Genomic DNA, 10707 nt, shown 5'->3' with positions numbered 1-10707 from the left:
GATGGAGAAAGGGAGAAAATTTTGGAACAGAAGGTTTTGCAAAGGTGAATGTTGAAAACTATCTTAGTATGTATTTGGACAAGTAAAATATTTTTTTAAAATTAAGCCACTTAGAATTATAAGCTTGGCTTCTGTCACATTAGTGATAAGGATCTCTAGAGCTTCATAAAAATTTTTCTTGGAACTCATCAGGGTTTGTCATGGCGGGATCACACACACTAATGATGATGGCGTGGCGTTTTCCTACAAGTGGCAGTTACATTGTCATGAACCTTTCATTCACTCCTTTGGGGAGGCATATGAGCTTGTTAACTATATTAATTTCTGTTGCAAAACCAAAACAAGCTTCCCAGTGCTCCCCATCACTATGAACCCTCCAGAAAAATATGGTTCCAGCTCCCATCTCAGTAAGCTGGCCTTAATTTGCCAGCCTCGTTTCACTTGAACTGCTATTTGGATGCGATTCCAGCTGAGTTCTCTTGCAGCAAGAGCTGTTTGTTTTTCAGGTCTACTGGGATTTTGTGTAGTCTACACGGCTCACACAATGCATATATCAATAGTGAGTGGAATCATCTTTGCAAAAGTTTTTGTACTATTATTTTGGGGGTATTTTCATCACTAAGTAGGATCCCTGCCTATTGCAGTAATGAGTGGTCCCCAAACATACCCCTTCTTCCCACCAGCAGGTAGGCAGTATGGTTGACTCTCTGCTCAGACACCCGAGGGGCCGCCAAATCCCACTGCTGCTTCCAGTGAAAGGACAGCCCGATGGCCTGGGCTGGGTTGTGACCACTGCTCCCAGTGTATCGGCTCCTGCTACCTCATCACTTACCTGTCGCCCACATGGCTCTCCCAACTGGATTACAGCAATGAGCACCCTGCCAGGAAGTCTGCCTCCCTCCAGTCCCTTCTGTCCTTTCAAGCACCAAAATGATTTTCCTAAAGGGCAGGTCCAACTATGTTACCTCTCTCCCCATTAAACTGCAGTGGCTCCTATTGCCACCAGAATCAAATATAAAATGCTGTTTGGCGGTCAAAGCCTTCTTACCCGCATACATCCTAGGATCCAGTGCCCCCACCTCCTGGCCTCATGTCCTGACTATGGGCACTTTGCTGGCCACTTCCCAGGCCTGGAAAGATCTTTTTCTTCCTCTTCACCTTCTGGATTTCTCCAGTCTTAGCTAAAATCCCATCTGCTACAAGAAGCCTATCCCGATGGCCCCTCATAATACTGCTTTCTCTCTGGGATCCACTGCACATTAAACTTTGAGCTCCTTAAGAACAAAGACTGAATCCAGCCTTTCTTTATATCCCCAGTACTGTGCTGTAGACAGTAGGTGTTTACATGGTAATAAAACAAAGACTTTACAGCTACTAGGGGAGATACATGCTATTATTATTCCCACTTTACAGATGAGGAAACAGGTTAAATGACTTACAGTTAAGTAAAGGGTAGCTTACTTCTCTCACTCTACCTATTGTACCATCTTAGAGAACCTACTTGACACTTCCTAGCTGTGTGACCCTGGGCAAGTCACTTAGTCCCATTGACTCACACTCAAAAAAAAACCCCCAAACATCTTAGGGATCCATCTACTTGTTGACTGATTCATTCACTCGTTTTGTAAACCTGTCCAGAAGGAAATGAGCTCAGGCTGACATGACCTGTTCTTGGTGAAGCCGGACGGCCTCGAGGTACCAGCCCCCACTTCCCTTTTTCAGATAATTTCCAACCAGCTCTCTGATGAGTTCCTCTTGAATTTGCCCAGGAATCCCAGTCAAGTTCAATGACCTATAGTTTACAGACCGTTCTCTTCCCTTTTTTTGAAATTGGGACATTTGTCCTTTTCCAAACTGTGTACCCGTCGTGCTGATCTCATTGTTGTTTGTGAATCTTGGACCATTACTAGGGCCGTGCCGGAAACTAATCGCTTCCATTTGGATTCTCTTGGGAAGATGCTGAAGATCCCCTGGCAGGAGAAGGTACCGGACCCCCAGTTCTTTCTCAAACTAAACCACCAAACGTTCCAACGTTGGGCTGGCCACGGGGATGGAATGCCAGCGTGTTTGCCTAAAAGACCACCGAGGCTCAGGGATGCTATGAAGTCTGCTTCTTTGCATTAGGAACCCCGGTTTTTCTTTTCTGTTGCCTGAAGTTTGGGCATTTGGGTACAGATGTTCAAAGCCAGAAATTTTTACGCTTGGCTTGTTTCTAGAATTTTGCCTCTAGAGAATTTCTGGATGTCTCGAAGGATATTCTTTCTGCTTCTTTTGCAACAACATTCTAAGGTAGGCATTCTTAACATGAAGCCCCGTAAACTTGTTTTTAAGAAATATTTTGTATTTAAATAGAATTGATTTCTTTTGTAATCCCACGTTTGAATTTTTACACTTAAAAGCTGTTATTCTGCAAAAGAGTACCTGAACTTCATCAGACAGACTGTCCAAGGGACCCATGACACAAAAAGCCTTTTGCCTTTGTCCATGGCAAGGTAAACAAATAGTTTAATCCCACCCCAAACTTTTTATTTTAAAGTCATTTCTATTAGATTTGCAAAACACTGGTCAAAGCCATTCTTAAGTTCATGGAACCTAGACAAAAATTGCCCATATATTAGGATCACACCATCTGGTGGCTACCAGCCCAAGGGGACATGGCTGGTTCCAGTGTGGAAACCTGCTTGTGCAGGGTCACCAAACGCACTGGGTTTTAGTCAGCATGGATGTAGAGTGTACGGGTTTGTGTCTGTGTGAGTACGTATATGCCCAAGATCTCGTGGCGGGGAAGAGACATGAGAATGTCGACAGCTAATTTTCACACAGTCCTCAGGTCAGCCAGGCGTTTGATTTAATTCAACGCCTTTCTATGAAATTTCTCATTCCCTGGGAACGTGACTGGCGCTGTCTGTCTTTTCTCACCTTGGATGGGATGGAACTGATTTGTTTTTAATCCATTCTCTATTTCATGTCTGTCTGTGCTTTGAATATTGAGCAGGAAGCTGGCTCTCAGCTGGCTGCTCTAATTAATTAGCTTGATTATATTTAATACAGTTGCAGTTAGGGCCTCTTGAACTCAATTTACAAGCTATAGGCAAAAACAGTCTGAGACCTGGATGGTGCTTCATCACTGAGAGCTCCGAGCATCTTAACAAATTGAGCTCCCTCCATGCACAACACACAGCAGGGACCAGAAAGATGGAATCCAGGTGATTTATTCTGGGAATTCTAGCTCAAGAAGAACAGCTAGGCGGCACAATGGATAGAAGGCTGGGCCTGAGTTAGGAAGACATCTTTTCCTTCCCTTCCTTTCTCTTCCTCATCCTTCCCTTCCCTTCCCTTCCCTTCCCTTCCCTTCCCTTCCCTTCCCTTCCCTTCCCTTCCCTTCTCATCCTTTTCTTATCCTTCCCTTCTTTTCATTATCCTCCCCTTCTCTTTTTATTCTTCCCTTCCTTAGCCTTCCTTTCCCTTCCCTTCTCATCCCTTTCTTATCCTTCTTTTTCCTTCACTTCTTATCCCTTTCCTTCCTTTCTCTTCCATTTCCTATTCTCTTCGCTTCCCTTCCCTACCTTTTTTATCCTTCCTTTCCTTTCTCATTCCTTTCTATCTTTCCCTTCCCCTTTTTTTCCTTCTCTTCTCATCCCTTCATTATTTTCCCCTTCCTTTCTCATTCCTTTCTTATCTTTCCCTTCCCCTTTTTTTCCTTCCCTTCTCATCCCTTCATTATTTTTCCCTTCCTTAGCCTCCCCTTTCCCCTCTTTATTTTTTCCTTCCTTTCCCTTCCCTATTCCCTTCCCTATTCCCTGCCCTTTTTTCCTTCCCTTTCCTATTCTCTTCCCTTCCCTTCTTTATCTTCCCTTCCTTTCCTTATCCTTCCCTCTTTTCCTTTCCCTTCCCTTCCTTTCCTTTCCCTAGAATGTCAGTGTTGGTAAGTACACACGTGAAGCCCTTTACAAACCCTAAAGCACTATATAAATGCTAACTATTGTTATCCCTGCTGTTGTTATTATCATTATTACTTCAGCTGGTCCCACATACAGCTGAAGAAGGATTCCTATAACACCCTCAACAAGTGATTTTCCAGACTGTGCCTGAAGACCTCCAGTGCTAGGGAATCCACCGCCTCTCTGGTTTCCCATTCTATTATAGACGTTCAAATGATTAGAAATCTCTTCTTGACACAAGTCTAAACTCATCTCTTTCCCACTTTCCCTTACTTCTCATCCATTCAGATCCTATGCATTCAAATCCAGTGTCACCTCCTAGAAGTCTTCGTGGTCACCCCTCTTCGGAAAGATCTATCCTGCCTTGGGCTCCATGGAGTTTGCTCCCTTGGGCTTTCTTGCGAGTCCTGTTGTGGTGGCTGCTCTGGGGTTCCTTTGGTTTCAAAGATCAATAGCAGCACGATACTCATGAGTGATGTATTGATTCGTGTGTGAGTTGGATTTAAGAGAGGCAGAGTAGCTCAGAGTTGTCAGCTTCTCTCCCAGAATCATCAAAATTCCACGGATGACCACGGCTGATCTTGATGTCCTCACGCCTAACCAAGCCCCGAAGCTGGGAAACGGAACCTCCTCGCAGCTCTCCCGAGGCACCAATCATCTCTTCATCGCCAAACCCAGAAGCCTTTTCTCACTCCTCATTCTTCTTGAACTCTATGCTGCCTTGGACCTAATTGACCCCTTCCTTCTTCCGGACACTCTCTGAGTTTCCATGACTTGTTCTCTTGGTCCTTCTCTTGGCAATCTGACCACTCCTGTTCAGTGTCCTTTGCCGGACCATCATCCATGTCCCCCCTCCCTAACTGTGGATATATTCTAAAGCTTTCTCCTTGGCAATCTTCTCTGAATATACGGCCTTTTGATGAATTCATCCACTCCCAAGGGAGTTCTTCATTTAGGTGGCTCCCAGATCTCTGCATCCAGCCCTGAGTTCTCTCCTGAATCCCAATCCTGAATTACCGAATGCCTAATAGACATTTCAAACTAGAGATCTTGTAATCAGATATCACAAACTCAACATGCCCCAAACTAAGCTCATTTAGCTCAACTTACCCAACTCCAAGTCACCCCCAGACTTCCAGACTCCCAGAATAGCCATCTCTGCCAAACTCCCCTACTTCTGATGAATCCATGGTACATTGGATAGAGAACCACTTTTGAAGTTAGAGGTGCTGAGTTCAAATTCTGACTCTGCCACTTACTACCAGTCTAGTTTTAGGTAAATCTCATTTTCTCTCAGGGTCTCACTTTCTTGACAAGGTTGGACCCACTGGCTTTTGAGATCACCCAGATCCATAAACCCCAAGTCATCTTCACCTCTTCTCTCTCCTGGACCCTTATAGCCAATAAATCAGCCAGGTTTTGTCCACCTTGCCTCCACACCACCTGTCACAGCCATCCCTTTCCTACCCTCACCTGGCCACCTTCTCCCTGTGGATGCTGATCACCCCTCCCCTGGAGCACTAACTGATTGCTCTCCCTGCTTCTTCTCTCTCCCCTCGCTCCCCTCTTCCATCCATCCTCTGCCAAAATGACCTTCCTAAGATGTCCCTCCTCCTTGAGAATGACTCTCCATTACCCACACGTTAAAATGCAGACTCTCGGCATTTATGTCCCTTCCGGGGCTGGTTCAGATCCACCTTTCCAGTCTTCTCTCAGACTACTCTCCTTAAGGACTCTGTTCCCCAAATCCCACGCGCCATCCATCTCTAGCTTGCGCTTGGATCCTTGGATTCCTTGTTCAAGTGTCACCTCCTTCAGAAAGCCTTCCTTGATTCTTTCTGAATATATAATATGCACAGAACCACCATGCTTATCTAGACACCTGCTCTAGCCTTCCCTCTCCCAGCCACAAGTAGGTCATCAGCAACATTTTGTAGCCTCTCCCTGTTTCCCTGCCTTATTCAGGATAGCCTTCCTTTTCATCCCCTTCCAGTCCTGGAAACATAATCAAATCACTACTGCCCTCACTAGAAACTCAGAGTCAGGAAGACGGGTTTGAATAAATTACTTTTATTAGTTGTGTGTTTCTGGGCAAGTCATTGGCTCTCTAAACCTCAGTTTTCTCATTTGCAAAATGGGAATAATAAAAGCGCCAACTCCCAGTGTTGTTGTGAGGATCAAATGAGATATTTGTAAAGCACGAATAGGCTAATATAATACTAATAATAAATATAACACTAATAATAAATGCAAACTGTTATTATTACTCTTGGAAAAAGTATATCAATCTACTCCCCCATGACTCAGTCATGGGTTTTCGGGACCCATGTCCCAGTTCTGGTCACGACTCTCTCCTCTGTAAAATCCTCCATGGAGGGATTCGGTTTGTATATATCCCCATTCCTTAGCGCAGGGCTTGGCAAAAGCGAATTTTGTTTTCTTTCCTTTGTTCATTTTTGTCCTCGTACGGTCCAGAGACATTGATGTGTTTAAGGAGTGCTACTTGACACTATTTATGACCTGGTCTAGCTCTCCAGCAGATCCCCTTGAGGACTTCACCTGTCTCTTACTCATCATCAATTCAATTCACAGGATTATAGGACTTAGAACTGGAACAGACTTCAGGTCTCCTAATCGAACGTCCTCGTTTTACAAAGAAGGGCAGCTAGGTGGCGCTGCAGCGGATAAAGCGTGGGTCCTGGAATAAGGAGGATCTGAGTTCAAATATGATGGTGTGGTGTGACCCTGGGAAAGCCCCTTACTCCTCTTTTGTGAAGTGACTCATCCAGGGTCACACCGCGAGGAAATCAAAGCAGATTTGAACTCACTTCCTGAGTTCAAATAGTTTTCCCCCAGGCTGGGGTTAAGTGACTTGCCCAGGGTCCCACAGCTGGAAGTGTTAAGTGTCCGAGGCCAGATCTGAACTCCTGACTCCGGGGCCGTGCTCTTGCCTCATAGCCCCTGAGGTCAGATAATTAACAGTTAAATAGCAACGCTCTGGGATGAACCAAATGGGCGGCCTGGAGTGGAGCGGGTGCCTGGCCTGCTCCTGGATGCGTGGAGTGGAGCGGGTGCCTGGCCTGCTCCTGGATGCCTGGAGTGGAGCGGGTGTCTGGCCTGCTCCTGGATGCGTGGAGTGGAGCGGGTGTCTGGCCTGCTCCTGGATGCGGGCCTCTTGCCGTCGCTCTAGGTGGACGCTGAGGTTTTGCCAGAGGCTGAGATCCTGTGATCCCTTAGCTTGCTCTTGGTGCTGGACAAGCCATATTCATGAGGCATTTCATGGGCGTTTCCTCCTGTCATCCTAAAGCTCCCGGTGGCAGTAACTGCCCCCTGCCTTTTTGTTTACAGGCGAGGGAACCGAGACTCCCAGAAGCCCCCGGCTCTTATAAGCGCTGGAGCTGAGACTCAAACCCAGGTCTTCCTGTTCTTCTGAGCCGGGGACACCTCGGGAATCCGCTGGGACGGCGCCCTCCCTCCTCATCCCTGGCACGGCGCCCTCCCTCCTCCTCCCTCGGACGGCGCCCTCCCTCCGCATCCCCGGGACGGCCCCCCTCCCTCCGCATCCCCGGGAAGGCCCCCTCCCTCCTCATCCCCGGGACGGCGCCCTCCCTCCTCATCCCCGGGACGGCCCCCTCCCTCCTCCTCCCTCGGACGGCGCCCTCCCTCCTCATCCCCGGGACGGCGCCCTCCCTCCTCATCCCCGGGACGGCGCCCTCCCTCCTCCTCCCTCCTCCTCCCTCGGACGGCGCCCTCCCTCCGCATCCCCGGGAAGGCCCCCTCCCTCCTCATCCCCGGGACGGCGCCCTCCCTCCGCATCCCCGGGAAGGCCCCCTCCCTCCTCATCCCCGGGACGGCGCCCTCCCTCCGCATCCCCGGACGGCCCCCTCCCTCCGGGGTGCCCTCCCTCCTCATCCCCGGGACGGCGCCCTCCCTCCGCATCCCCGGACGGCCCCCTCCCTCCGGGGTGCCCTCCCTCCTCATCCCCGGGACGGCGCCCTCCCTCCGCATCCCCGGGAAGGCCCCCTCCCTCCTCCTCCCCGGGACGGCCCCCTCCCTCCTCATCCCCGGGACGGCGCCCTCCCTCCGCATCCCCGGACGGCCCCCTCCCTCCGGGGTGCCCTCCCTCCTCATCCCCGGGACGGCGCCCTCCCTCCGCATCCCCGGGAAGGCCCCCCTCCCTCCTCCTCCCCGGGACGGCCCCCTCCCTCCTCATCCCCGGGACGGCGCCCTCCCTCCACATTCCCGGGACGGCGCCCTCCCTCCGCATCCCCGGGAAGGCCCCCTCCCTCCTCCTCCCCGGGACGGCCCCCTCCCTCCTCATCCCCGGGACGGCGCCCTCCCTCCGCATCCCCGGGAAGGCCCCCTCCCTCCTCATCCCCGGGACGGCCCCCTCCCTCCGCATTCCCGGGACGGCGCCCTCCCTCCGCATCCCCGGGAAGGCCCCCTCCCTCCTCATCCCCGGGACGGCGCCCTCCCTCCTCATCCCCGGGACGGCGCCCTCCCTCCTCATCCCCGGGACGGCGCCCTCCCTCCTCATCCCCGGGACGGCCCCCTCCCTCCTCATCCCCGGGACGGCGCCCTCCCTCCTCATCCCCGGGACGGCCCCCTCCCTCCTCCTCCCCGGGACGGCCCCCTCCCTCCTCCTCCCCGGGACGGCCCCCTCCCTCCTCCTCCCCGGGACGGCGCCCTCCCTCCGCATCCCCGGGACGGCGCCCTCCCTCCGCATCCCCGGGACGGCCCCCTCCCTCCTCCTCCCCGGGACGGCCCCCTCCCTCCTCATCCCCGGGACGGCGCCCTCCCTCCGCATCCCCGGGAAGGCCCCCTCCCTCCTCATCCCCGGGACGGCGCCCTCCCTCCTCATCCCCGGGACGGCGCCCTCCCTCCTCATCCCCGGGACGGCCCCCTCCCTCCTCCTCCCCGGGACGGCGCCCTCCCTCCGCATCCCCGGGACGGCGCCCTCCCTCCGCATCCCCGGGACGGCCCCCTCCCTCCTCCTCCCCGGGACGGCCCCCTCCCTCCTCATCCCCGGGACGGCGCCCTCCCTCCGCATCCCCGGGACGGCGCCCTCCCTCCTCATCCCCGGGACGGCGCCCTCCCTCCTCCTCCCCGGGACGGCGCCCTCCCTCCTCATCCCCGGGACGGCCCCCTCCCTCCTCATCCCCGGGACGGCCCCCTCCCTCCTCCTCCCCGGGACGGCCCCCTCCCTCCTCCTCCCCGGGACGGCGCCCTCCCTCCGCATCCCCGGGAAGGCCCCCTCCCTCCTCATCCCCGGGAAGGCCCCCTCCCTCCTCATCCCCGGGACGGCCCCCTCCCTCCTCATCCCCGGGACGGCCCCCTCCCTCCGCATCCCCGGGAAGGCCCCCTCCCTCCTCATCCCCGGGACGGCCCCCTCCCTCCTCATCCCCGGGACGGCCCCCTCCCTCCTCATCCCCGGGACGGCGCCCTCCCTCCTCCTCCCTCGGACGGCGCCCTCCCTCCTCATCCCCGGGACGGCGCCCTCCCTCCTCCTCCCCGGGACGGCCCCTTCCCTCCTCCTCCCCGGGACGGCCCCCTCCCTCCTCATCCCCGGGACGGCCCCCTCCCTCCGCATCCCCGGGAAGGCCCCCTCCCTCCTCATCCCCGGGACGGCCCCCTCCCTCCTCATCCCCGGGACGGCCCCCTCCCTCTTCATCCCCGGGACGGCCCCCTCCCTCCTCATTCCCGGGACGGCCCCCTCCCTCCGCATCCCCGGGAAGGCCCCCTCCCTCCTCATCCCCGGGACGGCCCCCTCCCTCCTCATCCCCGGGACGGCGCCCTCCCTCCTCCTCCCTCGGACGGCGCCCTCCCTCCTCATCCCCGGGACGGCGCCCTCCCTCCTCCTCCCCGGGACGGCCCCCTCCCTCCTCATCCCCGGGACGGCCCCCTCCCTCCGCATCCCCGGGACGGCGCCCTCCCTCCTCATCCCCGGGACGGCGCCCTCCCTCCTCCTCCCCGGGACGGCCCCCTCCCTCCTCATCCCCGGGACGGCCCCCTCCCTCCGCATCCCCGGGAAGGCCCCCTCCCTCCTCATCCCCGGGACGGCGCCCTCCCTCCTCATCCCCGGGACGGCCCCCTCCCTCTTCATCCCCGGGACGGCCCCCTCCCTCTTCATCCCCGGGACGGCCCCCCTCCCTCCGCATCCCCGAGAAGGCCCCCTCCCTCCTCATCCCCGGGACCCCTCCCTCCTCATCCCGCGCCCAGGGAGAAAACTGAAGAAGTGGTTTATGCGCTCGGAGTCAGAAGCGGGGACAGCGCGGCCCAAGTCTGGCTCTCTTCCTTCTGATTTCAGCCTCTTTCCATTACTCTGGACTCTCCCTCAAAAGGAAAGTTTCAGAACCCCTCAGCCCCCTCAGAGCGCCTCGCACAGGGCTAGACTTAAGGATGTGGAAGGGACATTAGAGACCAGTCCCCACCCTGTGTTTTACAGAGAGGGAAACTGAGGCTCCAGGAAGGGAGAGCCAGCTTGAGGAGACTTAGCTGCAAAAGCTTGCAGGCGAATGTTTGGATTGAGGAAATGCCGGCTTGTTTGTTGTGGGCGGGGAAGCATTTGCGGGAGAAACGAAAGTGGAGGAGTTTGGCTTTGGGCAATCAGCAGCTGGGGGGCGGGGGGTGGGGGGGGGGAAGGGGAATCCGGCCGGAAGGAGGATTTAGAAAGCCGGCTGATCTCTGACTTTCATTTCTCGTCAGGGAACATCATGTGATGCTATTGGTCTGGGAGGGAAAGGGGAAGTGAGGAGACACAGAGAGC

The 10707-nt window shown here is 54.8% G+C and overlaps 1 long non-coding RNA gene across 1 annotated transcript; it reads left to right on the top strand.

Annotated features, from left to right (window-relative positions):
- Positions 1-1748: 1748 nt before the first annotated feature.
- On the top strand, positions 1749-6207 carry LOC141545693 (uncharacterized). The gene is made up of 2 exons (XR_012483115.1): positions 1749-2289; positions 4230-6207. It is a non-coding gene; the product is annotated as an uncharacterized LOC141545693 (long non-coding RNA).
- The last annotated feature ends 4500 nt before the right edge of the window (positions 6208-10707 follow it).

Source organism: Sminthopsis crassicaudata, chromosome 6 (genome assembly GCF_048593235.1).
Source record: "Sminthopsis crassicaudata isolate SCR6 chromosome 6, ASM4859323v1, whole genome shotgun sequence".
NCBI lineage: Eukaryota > Metazoa > Chordata > Mammalia > Dasyuromorphia > Dasyuridae > Sminthopsis > Sminthopsis crassicaudata.
Note: the sequence above shows the minus strand (reverse complement) of the source record. Positions and strands in the feature narration are given on the sequence as shown.